Below are 18,635 nucleotides of genomic sequence, written 5' to 3'. Positions count from 1 at the left end.
CGGGGGCGCTTGCCCCCTTCCCGAAATGCGTCATGTTCCCCACGACTCGGTCGAGTTCGAGACCAGCCACACTTGGTTTCATAGCACAATTGTTTAAGGCGTCCATAAACACATACACGCGTTATGATAGACCATTATGCAGTAGTATATATATAGATACATTAGTGAGAGAGGAAAAATGGAACCGTCAAAAATGGAGTTGTAGGTGTAAGGGGTAGTGTCAGGCGCACGCCCCTTCCGAAATCCTTGATCCGTCACTGGCTACTCAGCCATGGGTATATAATAGGGATCAGCGCTGTAATGATGTCACTGTTCCTGTTCCTCTTCCCTGTGTCTTGGCGTCTGTCTTTTACTCCCTCCTTTTCTCCTTTTCTCCTTTTCTCTCTTTCTTCTTTTTCTTTTCCCTTCCTTCCTCTCCTCCTCCTCCTCTTCTTTCCCCTCTTTTTTCCCTTTTTTCTTCTCTTTTTTATCTTTCTTCTTTTTCTTACCCGGGGGGCGCGCGCCCCCAACGCCCCCCTGGATACGCGCCTGTGTATATATATATATATATATATATACATATATATATATATATATATATATATATATATATATATATATATATATATATATATATATAAATATGTTTTCACTGAATCGAGCAATACTAGTTCTGTTTAGTGACAATTTTGCCATACTCTAGAGATCAAACATGATTATAAACAACTCGAGGTCATATGTATATATTCGACCTCCAACGGGATTCGAACCCGGGCTTTATATGCAGACACCTTTAAAAACGAAGCTGTTGATACTTTGCCCGGCCAAATGGACTCAGTAAAGAAGGTCATTATTCGACTGTATGCTTTTGCTATCTGTATCCAACAATGCTAGTTCTGTTGCCTTTCTTTAGTAATCAATCATGATGCTAACCAACTCGAAATCATCTGTGAATGTTGCAGCTTCATCTCGAAAGAGATACTTTGAACAGAACTGTCCCAAATGAAATGGAAATAATCGGCCAAGGCAAACGAATATATAAGCATACAATCTTGAAACGGTAATGAGTCCCAAAACACAGAACAATGAAAAAACTTCCAGCCTCCATCGGGATTCGAACCTGGCCCTCCCGCATTATGAGCGGACACACTAACCAACCATAGGCTATGAACACTTTGTCTGTTCAGAGGATCAAAACCAGTTAATAATATGTACAACTATATCATTTAATTTGATCTTGATAGGTACTCACTGTGTAGCTAATGTCAACAGCCATAGAAGACGGTCCCTTGAAGAATTACGTGAGTTTATTGAATTTGTTTCTTTGTGTGTGTATATTCCATATATGCACACTTTCATGATGTACTTAAAATCCGCCACTCAGGAAGAAGCGAGCCCACGGTTGTCCGCGCGCAAATCATTCCTCAGTCGGTTGAGTGACATCCACTGGACGGGCGGGTGTGTGTGTGGTGGGGGGGGGGGGTGTCCATCACATGGATGGCAGAACCATGGGTAGGAATGCCGGCGTCTATATACAAGCCTCTCCTAAACAGTATTACCTAACTGCGTCGTCTACCACAGAGTATCGACCAGTCCCTCAGAGCACAAGTTATCTAACAATTCTTGGTATCTAAGTACTTTCTAGCAATTAATATGAGCAGTTTCTATAATCTTCTAGCATGTCTCTACTGCAGATGTATGGCAGTGTGGAGTGTCTTGGTGAATGGTCTAGTTGCTTGCAGACTACGTCGTCTGAAACAAGTTAAAAACAAAGAGAAACTAAGCCCCATCCCACCCTACCAGACAAGAGCTAACTTTACACTGGACGCACACAGTGATTAGGAAGTATGCAGGTGTGACTTCTTCCACTAGAGAGTATACAGAGCATGAAATAACCTACACTACTTTAAACATTTCAAGGAAGACTAAAACAAAGCCTGGTCTATATTTCCTGGATTCCTTCATTGTAATGGAACCCCGGAAGGGAAAAGCACGGTCAACTAACACCTTTCTCTCGCCGAATACTTAAAGAGGTTATGAAATGGACATATTTTTCTTTATCATCGTATTCTGTAAACTCGCAGCTTTCCAATGATACCCAATTTATGTCAGCTTGCATCCTTGAGGAATACACGATCAAAAATTCGAGGGTGATAAAAACTTTCTAAAAATTGTTGTATATACGGTAATGCGGCGTGAGGTCAGTTGAGGAACTCAGCTCACTTCCGGGACGCTTTGTTTACATTCTTAAACGTCTGAGAACACACAACTTTACACTGTTGCAGTGCTCTGTAGTAATTGACATTTGGTGTTTGGAGTTTTGTTGGAGTTTTGGAGTTTTCCAAAAGATGACAGAAATAGAAGAATTTGGACACGACTCGTTCATAACACTACACAAACACAATGTTACGAGTGCCTGTGGGCCTATACTATTGCCAGATTACTTGTTATGACCATAGCATATAGGCCTCCTTGATGCAGCAAATGACAATTTTTTAATTGGTTACCTAATATTTTACACAAAAGTTAAAGCCAGTTGGTTTTAGAATAATCAATACTAGATCTGCAATTTTTCTTTAGTGGCGTTGTGTTATGATTTAATGCAACAGTTGAAAGATACAATTACACGGGCCAGCCTGTTATACAACGTCTATCAGTTATGGTCTAGACCCAATATTACCACTACTAGTACTATAGGGTTGCACTTGCACTGTACAGATGTCACCTTTTCCTTGCACTGTAAGTAACAAACTTTCAGAAGCTTCGCTACGAAGTTAAGTAGCAGGATCATCGACATTTGAGATGATTTAAATCATATTATGGTCTTATTAAGGGTGGTTTTGTTTATGCTCAACCGACCAGTTTCGGTTCAGGATAGCCCAGCCGTTCTGCTGGGGACTTCAATCGGCAGCGACGCGTCTAGGGCAAAACACCAATATCTCCATTACCATCGGAAACTATATATTTCCTCATCTTTTTCTTCAAGAAAATCATTTTCGTCAAAGCTTGACGAAGTTTCTGAGAGGTGAAGTCCCATTTCCTCGGAATCGGTAGATTCGGGAGAAGAAATAGCAGGAGTCGGCTTTTGCTGAAATGATTCCTTTGATGACGCCAGATGAACTGCGTCGGGCAGCTTGAATTTTTGTTATGATTGGCAGTTCGAGAGGTCTCTAGGGAATACTTTGACAGCGTATTTCTGACGTTTGAAGCAGTTTTAGGGGAAAGTTGCGCATGGGTGGTGTTGTAGTAATGTAGATAAACTATTCCAAGACATGAAAACACACCACTTTATAACCTCTTTAAGATAATCTAGGAGTTACTTACGACGCTCATCAATCAAGGCCTTATACTATCTTGTGCTAAAGCCCTCCAGATACTACAAATGGACCAGTGTGCTCCTCTTCAGCAGAGCTTAACCCCTTCATTCCCAATTGTGATCATATAATTGTCCCCTGGGGGAAATATATTTACACATTGTAATTACTTAAAATTTGGTCATTTTTTTCAATAGGGACCCAAGTATTGACAGATAGGTATTGAAATGAGGTTTTATTTTTTATAATTTTTTTATAATTGAGCTAATTAGATATGTAAATATGCAAATGAGGTTAAGATACATACACTGTACTTTTTTTTTGCCCATTTGAAATTATTTTGATGAAATCTGCTGGACTTTTGGTAGTTTGATGAGTTCAAGACATGTTATTTTATAAGTAAAATATAATTTGATGTTGAATGTGAGGAATATGACTGATTTTTCCTCCCCCTCCCTCCAAACTACTTGACCTACATGTATTATGTAATACAATGGTAATCAAGCGTAACGATGAGTCATAAAGGCCTATTGCGCGACAACAGTACATCATATATACATGTATACACAATACATACAGTGTGCATGTGGCTTACCATATCAGAATTTCATCGTCAGAATCTTCTTCAGATTCAGCGATGTCGTCATCCTCCAACTGCTGGATGGTCAAATTGCCCATTAAAAGAAGGTCTAACGCCTCTTAGTAGTATTTAGCCATGATAATATGTGCTAAATAGTTACCGTTTCAATTACGTGAGTGATAACATTTACCCTAACTACACGGAGCATTACATATGCCCTTGAGGCTCCTGATTTGAGTCCTTGTATGTCTTAGCTAGTTGTAGTCGAAAGGGTTAGTTGATTGAAGGTTTCCACTGTTCTCACAATTTTTTTGAAGAAAAAGGTAAAAAACGACCGGTTTTTGAATGTAAACAAATCTTTGAAGACAAAAAAAAGTCCATGTGACCCCCTCGGAAAAGGTTGTTTTTTGATGCAGGCTGTCTTATGTGCAAAATAAAGCTTTGGGAAGCTCTCTAGTGTATTCCTATCTCGAGTAATGATTTTCTAAAAGCATGTGTTCACATACGAGCAATCGGCAATGAAGGAGACAAGCAGCCAGTAAGGCTATTAGACACGGAGTCACTGAACCCGGCAAACATTTAATATGTATTGAACGACAATGAAGGGATAAGGGAAATGGAAAAGAGTAAAGTGCGGGGGTGTTGGATATGTCATACAGGGGACAAACATATAGCACTCGCTATTGGGAATAATTAGGGGTTCTAAACTATACTTTAAACAAACACGAAGTCTAAATACAAGTCTCTAATCATGTGGAAATAATAACCTCTAGATATTCTTTGTTTTGGTTGAATTTCATCCACACATACAGTTGAAGAACTTGGCAACGACGAAAGAAAGATATCTGCCTGCTCAAAAGGACACCGACGCTTTGGAAGTGGCTCATGTAATGAGAAGTCAGTGAGATTCCAGCGACGGGCTCGGACAAGATTTCCTGAGATGACAGAAGATGTCGGCGATGAGTTAGTTAGAATTTTTATCGCCTGCTGTAAGAAGGCTGAAAGAGACGAATCCTGTGAGGAAAATATTGATATTGATTTAGCAGGTTTTGGAAGCATCGCTGATAATGATCCGTTCAATGATGCGTCAGTTCGATTTGATGTTCCAGACTCGTGGGCCTTTGACGTAGTTCACGTCGACTCGTAAGTCTGAATCTACTTCGTGTAGCATTATTGAGTACTAAATTTGGATGGTTTCATTAGATAATTAGAAATATGCGATTCCGGATAAGCTTGAATGATTTCTATCTGTTTATCCATAGTGTAACTCTACGTTAAAATGCATGATTAGCCTAATTACAGGTCATGTTATATTCGACATTAGTCAATCGAAAACATTTCAAATAACCTGCAAATCTGAAATAGGAACCGTTTATTATCCCGTTTTCTCTTTTTGTTGTTTCTATAAAAGAGAGAAATGTCCTTACACAGAAGCGGTGATAACGTGCATATATACAATCCTTTCCCCGACAGTAACGAACTAGTTTATCGGCGGTACACCCTACCTGGCAGTATGACTACATGGTCCATACAAGCGTTTGGTCTTCATGAGAATTTCCCAATGTGCGTCATTGAACCAACAGAGCTGGTGGTACGGTCTGATCTTGGCATTCAATTGCTACTACCGTATTCTGTGAAAAGGAATGAACACGTGGAAATCCAAGCAGTCGTGTTTAACTATGCCCACGATGATGTGGAGGTAAGATCTTGTAGTTGTAACTACATACTCATGACAGGTATTTCAATCTCAAATTATTGGAAATAAAGACATTCAATCAGAAATGTTTATGCATTTAGACTGTTGAATCTCGGAGTTCTTGGGCTCACTGGTAAAAATCGAACAAAATGGTACATATCGCACTGAAAATAATATGAACAACTAAAATCAATGTGAATTTGGAAGAAAGACTTCAATGGATGTAATATAGGTCAGTTCAGAGTTTTAAGAATCGCCTTTGCGCAATGCAGGACACAGATAAACCGGGCATGTTACTGAGCACGGTAGCTGTTAAACACGGTACTGTATACCTACATTTGTAAACATAAAAATTCGTCCTTCTGTCCGCTGTTTCTGAGTATGCGTTCCGTAAAAAAACAGTTATGTGTGTGTCAATGCCCTCACATTCGAAATCGGCATTTTTCGACACTTACATTCCAATATTTTACTGCTTATTGTGCGAAAACTTGGTGACACTGTCCTATTAGTAGCCCTAGCTTAGCCTACTCCGCTGTACATATGAACATTTCAAAGCTAGTAAATGTGTAAAGAAGTGGCGATAAATTACCTGGCATTATTAGAAGTTGATGGCAAAGCTTTGTTTGACCCATTGGTAAAACTATAGCAAGTGGATGGGAAATCTATTACTAAATGTCCTTGCTTCATGTAACGGTTGACATAGAAGAGTATCTCACAAGTGGAGCCAAACTGTCGAAGTTGGCAAGAGACCGATGGCTGACTATTAAAAGAAAAGAGAGCAGAAACTAAACTCATAGAAGCGAGATTGTCAATGATCATGATCAATGTGTCACATAAAAGGTAAGAAATGGAATCACAAGGAATGTTAGCAAGTTAGAGAATATCACACATAGTACAGTCAGTGTATATCCTTGGATATAGAGTCGGCCTATAGTATACATGATAAATAATGACCTTTCAATTAACTAGGCCTACTGGCCAGGATTGCATGTTTACAAATGCAGTACAAATAATAACTATTTCATCTGCTAACGGCACCGAGATTAAACACAAGGTACCTTGCATACTGTGAATGTTTTCATGATATCTCTCTCCACATGAATTCTAGCACTTGCAACTTAGGATAAGCATAAACTTCAGAAAGTACTTCCCCAGACCAATTGCCTAGTTGGTAAATTACTAAATGCAAATGAAAAGTAAATCAGGGAAAGTGGTGGCATGTGTTGTGTTTAAGACTACCAGCGACTTATTCTATTCGTTTATCTGTCTGACTTTACATATTCATATATAGTCAAGGAAATACAGTATTAAACTATTTGAGAATGAAGAAAGCACATGCTACATTATTTGCAGAAAGTAAAGAATATTAGAACAAGGGATACTTGCAGAAACCAGGAACAAGAAGCATAATGATCTCGCGTTGCCACCTTATCATAGCTAGTCGTTTTTTTCCCCTGTTTCTGGTGAAAAGGGAAGCTATTTCTGATTATGAAGCAGTTTTGGAATACCATTTATTACAAAATGTCCGACATTGGTCTATATATGTGTTACTAATATAAAGAAGTATTATTTTTCATGGCAGGTAGAAATGTTTCTAAAAACACCACCAGAAATTCTTTCTGAGGGCACACCTAACGTTTTATCAGCTAAGAAGGAATTCACAGTAAGGTACCGCAATAACTTCACTGTCACTTACGTGGTGATTGGAGTTAAAGTTGGAGAATGGCCTATCACCGTAGGTATTGAAAGCACCAAAGGCAGTGACGTCGTTAGAAAGAAACTTAACGTCATCGTGAGTTTGTTTCTTAATATTTCTAAAACTTAAGGATGAATAATTGAAGTCCAATGGCAATATCGCACATTAAAGTAAGTACGTGTCGGCAATGCGATAACATGTAAGTGACTACTTTGTGAAGCACAATGTTATACGCGTTCAACATGTACCTTAACTATGATACGACATTGGGGATTGCTTCTAAATGGCATGATACAAACTGCCATGGCGTATACCTTTATGTGAGAAAGAAAAACAAAAGGAAATATTTTGCCTTTGCTGGTATCATGAACGCCTCAATACAGGTTTCACGTAACAGCAAACAAAGGAAAGAAAGCGGACACTTAAACTTCTGAAACCTTTTGGGATCATTGATTTGATGCAGCATGATTCATCGATTTCTCTTTTAATGTACTATGAAGAACTGTTACATAATTAACGTATAATAATTGATCATGACATGTGCAGGTCTAACGCCCTCTTTACTTACAATCGTTGATATTTTTGGATATACCCTAAAATAAAGTAGTTTGTTATCGTCGTCCATTTTACAAAGTTATATAAGTTCTTATCCCGGTGATAGCGATATCTTACAACTAACTCTTCTCAATACAAAGACGAAATAAAAACAACAAGAATTGTATACCTCTCAAAGCGAAGGGGCCCAGAGTCGTATGGATAGTAGTCCATGGGCTAGCAGGACCCAACAAGCACCCCCCCCCCCAGACTCTCCAAGAGTGGTATCATTTTGTTCAGGAGACCCGTCCGAACATTATTTTGCATGTTACCATTGAAAATGTTTGGATGGTATCTGCATTTCCGCCATTTTCCAAAATGCCCGTCATTTGGAACTATTTTCACCCATATATCGGAGTCTAAGGCTCATAGAGTTATAATTCTGGTGTTTATACCCATGTTTTCTGGGTCAAGGAATCCAGTAAGAACAAAGACAAAAACTTTGGATCATTGCGCTGTAGCTTTGATCTAACTCAAGAATACTGCACGGCGCTGCTGGCCCTACATGCTTTCACACATTTTGACACAACCACTGCCTTCCGAGGGAAAGGGAAAGTGAAACCAATCAAAGTGATGCAGAAGCTGCCAAATATTGGGAGGGAGACATTTGCTTGGATGCAGGCAAATTACTATCTAAGCGAAGCACCACCATTGGTTGGCGCGCAGCGTACAAGGTAATTTTTGGTTTTGATAGCCCCCAGATCACCGGAAATGGCACTTCTCGGGCTTGAAAATTAACAACCAGATGGACACTTTTGCCTGAGAACCAAATTTTTCCTAATAGATTTTTTTCATTCATAACCTTTTTTCAAGATTGTCACCAGTCACACATCATGTTCGACCTCATTGCATCTCCTGTGGATCATTGCTTTTGTAGGTAATAACGCCAACAATACCCGTCAGCCCCACTTTTCAAGGTTTTAAGCCCAATATTTGTTCAGAATTTGAACAATAGATTCACATCAAAACATACCCATAATGTTGCACAAAATTGCATCTATGGAAAACCAATATAGAAAAAAAACCTCAACCCCTTACAGACCGGTCAAAATTGCAAGAGTAGAGGGAAGTATGATGAAGAATGTTGGTCAAGGATTTTTCGAAAATTAAGACAGTTAATTTATTGGTGTACAAATAATAAAACCTCTTATAACGGCTACTATAAAACTTCTATATCATAGAAAACACCAAAAAAATATGCTCGAGAGAGAGGGCGGTCTCCACCCTTCACCCCCCCCCCTCCCTTAGCTACGCACCTGCGGTTAGACATCTTGTAGGAAACAGGCCAAATGGAAACCCAGTTAACCCATATCGATGTGGATCATATATATGGCTGTACGTATTTTCACTCATACACAAGAGGCAAACCAAATTTCATTATGGATGCGGTCCGTCTAGTTATTCATTTAAAAAAAAGAGTAAAAACTACTTTCGGTCATATATAGTGACACATTGTGACACGGTTAGACAGGCGCCTTGCGAGTAATTTGCCAAGGGAGGGGCAAAGTTTGTTCCCAGACTTTCTAAGCGTAGCGCCACCATAAGTTGGCGCGAAGCGCAAAAGGAAAGTTTGGCCGAAAATGCCTCCCAGATCGCTGGAAATGGCACTTCCCAGGCCTTGTTAGTTGCATCTAAGCATTTTCTATTTTGAAATTACTAGAGATATCATGAAAAAATACAAAACATATGCTTAAAAAAACTATGCCACCAAATATTGGGGGATTTTAGATACTATTCCCCCCACCTAAAATATTGGAGGGGGGACATATCCCCCCGTCCCCCCATGATCGCCGCTCATGAGCTTGGGCGTGGATAGGAGGTCACAGATGAGCTGTTTGTTGGTCTGGAAGAATTCACCTTTGCTATCTATGGTCGACCAAGATTCAAAAGCATAGATAAACTTGGGTTTACCCTTAACAAAGAGAAGTGTTGTGATGATCCTAAATTGCATCTTCGTCGCAATGTGGACCTGGCGATGCTACCACCGTGCCGTGGAGTGTTGCAACAGCATATCTGTAGAGTTAACTACCAGGTCGCTATATGGAGACGTGCATACATTCCCATTCAAGACATTCCATCGCCAACAGATGGACATGGATGGACTCTGAAGTCTGGTTTCCTGGAGCCATTGTGGGTGGACGGCCAATTCTTCCCGAAGCGCTAGTGGACGAAGTGGAAGTACTTGACCCAAGCTGTGAATCAGATGATGAAGATTCTGATGACCAAGACTTACTACCTGCTCCATCAGAAAGCGATGACAGTGACAGGGAGAGTGAATTGTAGTACAGGTGGGAAGTTACATCAGGATAACTGTAATTCTAGAGAAGTACTTGCATCACATGTTAGCTCTGAATGCCAAGCAGCCAATTTGGAATTCAAGATGGTTGAACATGTTACCAACAAAGGGGCCCAGCATTAATATCACTGAGCCTAGTGAAATACTTGACGATAAGAACATGGCATGGTTTTATTTTGTTTTATTTTTATAATGTTGTTGATCTTATTGGATTCAATAACTCTGAAAACATGGGTTTGTGAAATTGAAAATAGTTCCAAATGGCGTCCATTTTGAATTTCAATATGGCTTCCTCAGCACAATGTCCCAGTGTTAATGTTGTTATTCTTATTGGATTCCATGACCCTGCAAACATGGGTATAGATACCAGAATTATAACTCTATGTGCCTTAGAAGCTTAGTTATAGGTAAAAATAGTTCCGAATTGGCGGCCATTTTGAATTTAAAAATGGCCACTGCAGCGCAATGATCCAATGGTTATGTCTTTGTTCTTACTGGATTCCTTGACCCAGAAAACATGGGTATAGATACCAGAATTATAACTCTATGAGCCTTAGACGCCGAGATATGGGTGAAAATAGTTCCAAATGACGGCCATTTTGGAAACTGGCGGAAATGCAGAGTCCATCCCAACATTTTCAATGGTAACATGCAAAATATTGTTTGGACGGGTCTCCTGAACAAAGTGATACCACTCTTGGAGAGTCTGGGGGGGGGGGGGTGCTTGTGGGTCCTGCTAGCTCATGGACTATAGTGTTTTTTCTTCTGTTAATCGTATTTGTGAACTTCTTTAAGATGTCATTTCTTCAATGCTCTTTCATTCCATAAGGCTGAGGGAATCGAAAGAACGTTTCATCATTCGGTGCTACTGAATCCTCAAGGAGTCGAACTAAATCATAGGGGAACAGATATACGAGAGACTGAACATTGTAAGAATATTTAAAATAAAATCACATTCCTTACTTACTGCTCGAGCCATAGATAAATAGCAAGAACGTGTATAATATGTATATAACAAAACCGAAGAGGCCTTAATACTCTCTTCCACAATAGTTGACATACACAAGCAAGTTCGAAAATTGATTATTTCGTGTTAAATACATTGAGAGCGATTGAGATTCAATTGACTATATTATCAATGAAAAAAAGTGACCAGAAATTGTGATCGATTAATAGGAAAACAAAACGGTAATAAATGCGTCGGAATCACAACTCCTATTTTCGAGGATTTGTATCACTCCAAGTATGGAAAGGGGTGAAACAAATGTTGGAGCGGTATTGATGTAACTATAACGTCCGGCTCATATCATTATAAGTTTATGTGAGGATGCGTATACTAGGGATAGCCTTTCATCAATATTTATTTATTTAACAAAACAATGATCTAATCACTAATAATGAATATCAATATCAAGGAGTTGAAGAAAGTTAAGAAGAAACTTTCTCAAGTGTCAGTTTTTCCCCATTTCTTCTTCTTCTTCCCTGATACAGGTAGATGGGACGCGGAAAATGCAGCCCAGTTAAGCTGTTTTGATATAGCCTTACCTCCAACAGTTGTGCCAGGAACAGAGTCATGTCATATTAGTATAACAGGTAAGAATGGAATCACGTATTACTGACGCATTTATTAATTTGATGTGTCATAGTTCCTCATGGCTATTGTTCTCCAGACAGCTGACGTTCAGTGGATCTTCAGTCTAAGCAACAGGTTGATGGCTGATCTCAAAGTACAAATTGTAGAAAGGTGTAACTGTTTCAGTCTCTGTTAATACTTTAAGTTTTTATATTTGACCCGATACAAAGGGCAAATCACATGGAAATGTACATACAAAGACAACGTGAGACCTGATATGTTTGACAACACAAATGTGGAAATCCTTGTTTTCTAGGCATCATACCAAATTTGAGAGCATAATATATATATATATATATATATATATATATATATATATATATATATATATATATTAGTTCTAACGATGTGGCATTAATTGCATTAAACTAACTATCATCTGTTTGTACACAAGAGATGTAACTTCAAAAAACACTGAGCCGCTGTTTTAAAAAAATTGACTCTTTACTGGTTAGAGCTCATATAAATAACATATTATAATAATAACATATAAATAACAGATTGAGATTGCTTATCGTACTCTTGTTTTTAAATTAATGCATCAGGTTCTCCTCTTGGACCCGCTATGACAGCCGTTGTGACTGGTCTGGAACATTGGATCCGTCAGCCAACTGGTTGTGGAGAACAGATAATGATTCGACTGGCTCCTAATGTTTACGTCCTAAAATACCTTGTAGCGACAAATTCAGGAAATGATCAAATCGAAGCCACTGCTCTGTCCAATATTAGTTCAGGTTCGTTTGGAAAACGGTGGAATACTCTGCGCTATTTCTTTACCGTCCTTTTCCTTCTATAATGACGAATGTGTAACGTTTCTGGCAATCAGTTTAACTTTGCCCCATTAAAAAACATTGATACAGCTACTGGAAAATAATGCCCTGTACAATGATGTATTCTCAAGTCCAGACGCCTTGCATTGGGCAAGTGACCGCTTCATCATGATGACGGTGTTAGGTCTAATGCAGAAATTGAAGTCTCAGTACGTGTTGGCTGAATTTAAACTTCGACCTTTCCAGCTCACTGCACTAAAGGTTCATCAAAAATGACACGGTGCCATGCAATTTGTGTAATGAACATGGGCGGTCGCAGTGATGGTAAGGTAAATCGTTCGCCATAAGGGTAACAGAAATGTATTTTTTCTTTTCATTGCGACAGCTTTTCCCAATTAAACCCACCTGCTCAGTGCATTTAGAATAAGAAACATGGAATCTACTTCGGAAGTTTGTTTTTTGAAATTTATCAGCAAACACGTATTGAGACTTTAACATGCTCATGTAATGAATAACATTTTTAATACAATGAATGAATGCATTAATGTGAAAGGTTGAATTAATAAATGAAGTTCGCAAAGTAAGTTCTTCTTCACTACCGATACATTTTAAAACCAAAGTGTTATTACTGAAGAAGCATTGGATTCAATTAACAGTGAAATAAGGCACATTTGAGCCAGCCCAATATTGAACTTGTTTCTACTTTTGTGAAAATATGTGTACCAAGCAACAATCATGTTTACCAAGCAACAACATGGCAACTCTCGTCGGGCTTTCTGACTCCAATAAAGTGTATTTAGTTTAATTTTACTTTAATACCTGAAAGCAATTTTAAGGCTATAGGATTCGACCAGTCACCATTACCAGCTCCATGCTCCACGCTCTACGAACTGAGCCATCCTTAGTTTATACCGGTCTCTACACAGCCATTTCTTTACTTGGGCTGTCAGTCAGAAGTCAGTACATTGCAAACCAACCGTTTACTGAGTATTTTCATAGATTTCACATTGCGTAATGTAGGCTTTATTTAATAGCTAGATTAATAAAAAACGATTGATAAATAATAATAAAAACTTTTTTATTCTTTATTTGGGGGGGGGGGGGGTAGGCGCTAGATCTGGATTGGAACCAGTGACCTGAAGGTTACTTGGTTCTTATGATATTATAAAGTCATTCCGTTGTAGTATTATGTTTAATAGTGCAACTCTCTCTCCTTTCGAGTAGCATCAAATCTTTACTTGTTATGTTTTGTGTTCATTCGGTTAAGAGTGACATTATCTACCCATAACTGTGTGCACTCCTATCGATAATGTTTGTTATAACGTTTACTTTCCTTGGCTTTTCCTGTAGGTATAGTTCGAGTAACAAAATATCGTCACGCAAATGGGTCATTTTCAGCGTTTCTCGGTAGACCGGGTAGCACGTGGTGCGTATAATATTGTGTTACACTTTCAGGAACTTACCTATAATTGCCAAGAAAATTAGAATTATATAACTCGTTGTCGAGATTTCCGTTGATGACTCGTGGTTCTACGCAAATTTAGTCATATCGATTACGTAATGTAAATTAAGTAATGTCCACCCAGACGCTCCTTTACAAATATGTCTGGTGTCTGATATTGTTTTCCAGATGTTAAGACCTTTGAGTGGTTAACACTTTAGAAAAGCAAAGCAAACAGAACACTTAGCAAAAATTTCTGAACTTTTAATCTATACCATTGATTCCATGCATTGATGATGTAGTCGCAAAGTATTCCGTCCTGATTTCATTAAGTTATTATCCGAGTACCAAATTCAAACTGTAAGAGTGACTTCATTGTTCCAAGTCATCAGCTGTTTGTTTTTAATATGTCTCTATTTCCTTTAAATAATCTCTCTCAAGCACACACACACACACACATGTTTGTATTACATTCAGACCGAGGAACCCATTGTATTTTCCATTGTTCAAGTCCACGTACCCTAATCTTAACAATACCCCATACAATAGAATTCTTCCGAGGACGTGGTGATTCTTTAGAAATCACAACCGAGGACTTGAAATTCTTTTGGTCAAGTCCTAGGTCAGAATACAAAACCGCACGCACACACACACACAAAAGACATCAATTCGGGTAGCACGTTTTTCTTTTGATGCCGTATCGTTGAATAAACCCAAAACATTTCTGAGTTTGCTCCAAAATACTTATTTCATCAAATTATATTAAGGTGACCTACTGTTCGAAAGTAACAACATTTGTATTATTCGTTTTGACATGTTAACACCAGCTGACCAACCACGGTACCCCATTGCTATAATCATGTACGCACCAATTAAACACTCATATTGAGATGAAATATTTGGAAGTGACTTGATTTATACAGGTTGACGGCTTTTGTGGCTAAGGTATTTTGTCAAGCCTCAGAACTAACTGAAGTTGATGCCATGGTTCCATGTAGTGCCATTCGCTGGATTGTGAACAATAGACAACGTCATAATGGTGCTTTCTATGAAGGACAATCAGTTATTCACAAAGAAACGACGGTTAGTTTATAACGAATAGTTCATCATAGGACCTTAATTTATGCATCAAATTAATCATGAAGAAAACAAAATTACTTAAAAACGAAAATAGTTACATTCTGATGAGAGGTTTACATGAAAACTAAATTAATTATATTTACGGATGAAAAATTGGTATTTGGCCAAACAGTTATTGATGTCATTGTCGAGATGTCGTTCACCCATATTGCGTTTAATTGATTTCAAGTATTTGTAGCTGTGAAACATAATTGGAGTAGAGAATTAAGTTTCTTTGTTGAGCGTGTACAATCTGAGTCACATATGGACTATGAACATTCTCTGTTTGCTGTCGATTTTTCAGGGCGGTATTAACGGGGACATTGCCATGACTGCCTTTACCTTAATCACTATGGCTGAATGTACTTGTGACCAGTGAGTACATCATTAAATACTATCTTAAACAAAACAAGAATCGACCATGCTTTATTAACTGTAAGAGTAATTACTAATGTTAACTTCTGTCTTCTGATTGATGATTTGGTTTACGTTGGTATTCTCACGGTGTACTAAATATCAATAACTGGGATCATACTCTATGCTTTTAGATAACTTTGCGAACTGGTCCTTCTTCAAGCAATATCGAATACCAGATACTCATACTGTGTATCTTCCATTAACGGGTGTCAAATTCAGAACTGAAATACATGATGGGCCCGACGTGCTAGTGTAGTTTTATTTATTCCTGAAACCTAAACATCTGTGAATAATCGGATAGTGCTTTTCCTTCTACTGTTACGGAATGACAACATAAAATGCATGTAAATAGTTTACGTACCCAGGAAGACAATAAATGGAAAGATAGCGTCGTTTAATGTATCAATCAAATATAATTCTCATTTAAACATCTTCTTTCACCAATCTGTACATTTCTAATTTCAGGGTTAAAACTTTAACACTTAACCTAAGCTAAGGTACAGGATACGTTATTTAATTAAATGTACCTTACTATACCAGAGTAGGAGTTGGCATAGGCGTAGGAGCCTAATTTGATTGGGGGGGGGGGGCTGTAACGACCTACCCGAAAAATATAACCAGAATTTTCGCGCTCTCAGCAAGTTAATGTGCATATCATATGGTAATTCATCAGTTATTACATCACATGCAAATAAACGACTAATGCCTACTTGATATGCACATTAAAATGTCGAACGCGCGCGGAGCGCCCGAAAATTTTGGTTATGTTTTCCGTCTTATTACCCTTCCATATTGGTTATAATTATTGGGGAAGTCGTTACAATAATAACGATCATAATAATATCAGTTAACCATTGAAAAGCACATTTTAAATTATTCTTTATCTTTCAGGAGGTGCCCAGGAAATTCTCAGCATATTGCCCAAATTTTCATCAAAATAAATTGAAAAACACATTGCAAATTATTCTGCCTTCAGTAGGTGCCTGAAAAATTCTCAGCATATTGCCCGAATTTTCACCAAATAAATTGAAAAACACATTGCAAATTATCCTGCTTTCAGTAGGTATCCGAAAAATTCTCAGCATATTGCCCGAATTTTCACCAAAAACATTTTAAAACACACTGCTCATTTTTCTTTTTTCAGTAGGTACCCGAAAACTTCTCAGCAAACTTCCCAGTCTGGGGGGCTGCACCCCAGACCCCCCGCACCCCAGACCCCCCCCCCCCCCGCTTCCTACGCCTATGGGACTTGGTCTGTGGATCTTCTGGTAGCGCCTTGCGAAGACTTTGAGATCCTTGCGAGACGAGTTTCAACGAATGCTAACTTCTGTTCACGCCGATGTTTAGTCAGGTGGCTTAGCAACAATTTGCAGGATAAACGTTACCGGCCGGACAAAAGTACCAAAGTTGGCATGGAGTTCCTTTTCGACCTATCTATTGATTTTATCCGTGAAACCCACTTGATCGGTTCCGATTTTCCAAGATGGCCGCCAAAATCCAGGATGGCCGCCAGAAAAAAGGAAATGTCATATATCTGGCTGTAAAAATCAGAGATGAACAAATGAGGGGTCAATTCAGGTGTTTCCGGGGTCACTGGAACAGATGATGGTCATGGCATGTTGCCTGAGTAACCCACTTCCAAGATGGCGGCCAAAATCCAGGATGGCCGCCAGAAAAAAGGAAATGTCATATATCTGGCTGTAAAAATCAGAGATGAACAAATGAGGGGTCAATTCAGGTGTTTCCGGGGTCACTGGAACAGATGATGGTCATGGCATGTTGCCTGAGTAACCCACTTCCAAGATGGCGGCCAAAATCCAGGATGGCCGCCAGAAAAAAAGGAAATGTCATATATCTGGCTGTAAAAATCGGAGATGAACAAATGAGGGGTCAATTAAGTTGTTTCCGGGCTAACTGAAACAGAAAGTGGTCATGGCATGTTGCTTTGGCCACCCACTTCCAAGATGGCTGCCAGAATCCAAGATGGCCGCCTGAAAAAAAGGAAATTTCATATATATTCATTCCCCGGACCCCCTGTGCCCTTTACTGATCGGGACCATCAAACCGTCCGTCCTCAAACGAGTAAATGAAACCGGGCTAGAACCCTGACTATATGTTATGGCTGGTATTCTAATTGTGTCACTTTGGCTTAGGAAGCCACTTAGTACTTATTGGGGAAGTTCCAATATACAATGTAGTGGAAGTTGTGTACACTTCTGGCACATTCCGAGAACCTCCAGGGAACACGAAGAGTGCAAAATAATACACAAATTGTATCCTAACACTACTAACAACGGCATAACAAGTAGTTCATTCAGCCCGAGTGGTGTACACATTAGGTGAATAGAATAATAATCTTGAATCGACAGGCACAAAGACTATACTATTTGACAGGACCTAAGACATATCGAGAAAGAAAACTTATTTGATAATTTTACCGGCAAATTCTCAGCAATCCACGCCTCACCCCCTCATTACCTTACTTATATTATTTATCTCAGCCCCACGTGTATTAAACTGCGTATGAAAATTTGTACTCTATCGACAAACATGGTACTTGTTGCTGATCAACTCACACCCTTGAGACACCGAATTGAATCATGGTAAGTTGAATTACGGACTAATTGAGGGTACCATAAGACAACACACTATCATTGGGTGGACTTTCTTTGAGATGGGGGTAAAAAGAAATGTGTGTGCTTGCGTGTGTCACGAACTTCTAAACCGTAAGACCAATTGACTTCAAACTTGGTGGATGTGCATGTGAATGGGCATCAGATGTAGTGCCACTGTGACTTATGATGTCATAAATTCAAAGGTCAAGTACCCTAAAATATCAAATTTTGGCACTATGCACATACCAAATGACAAAATTACTGGAACCCTGAAATCAAATGTAAAATATAAGTCTCTGTACGCCTACAGTGCACTAATGTACGGTAAAAATTTATAGGCGGTAAAGTTTCAAACTTTGTCAAACTTGAAAACGTACGAAAATGACCGAAAACGTGTGGTTAACTAATTTAATATTTAACTTTCAAGGGTGTAAAGACTCGTGCAAAAAGAAACGTCTTGTGCCGGTAATTTGACCTGGTTTCGA

General features: G+C 38.8%; 1 pseudogene; it reads left to right on the top strand.

Moving 5' to 3' along the window:
* LOC139978530 (complement C3-like) overlaps nt 1–18,635 on the top strand; it is a 74,817-nt pseudogene that overhangs the window by 33,788 nt on the left and 22,394 nt on the right.

This window comes from Apostichopus japonicus, chromosome 13 (assembly GCF_037975245.1).
Source record: "Apostichopus japonicus isolate 1M-3 chromosome 13, ASM3797524v1, whole genome shotgun sequence".
Classification (NCBI taxonomy): Eukaryota; Metazoa; Echinodermata; class Holothuroidea; order Aspidochirotida; family Stichopodidae; genus Apostichopus; species Apostichopus japonicus.
The sequence above is the reverse complement of the archived record's forward strand: the minus strand, read 5'-3'. Positions and strand labels throughout refer to the sequence as shown.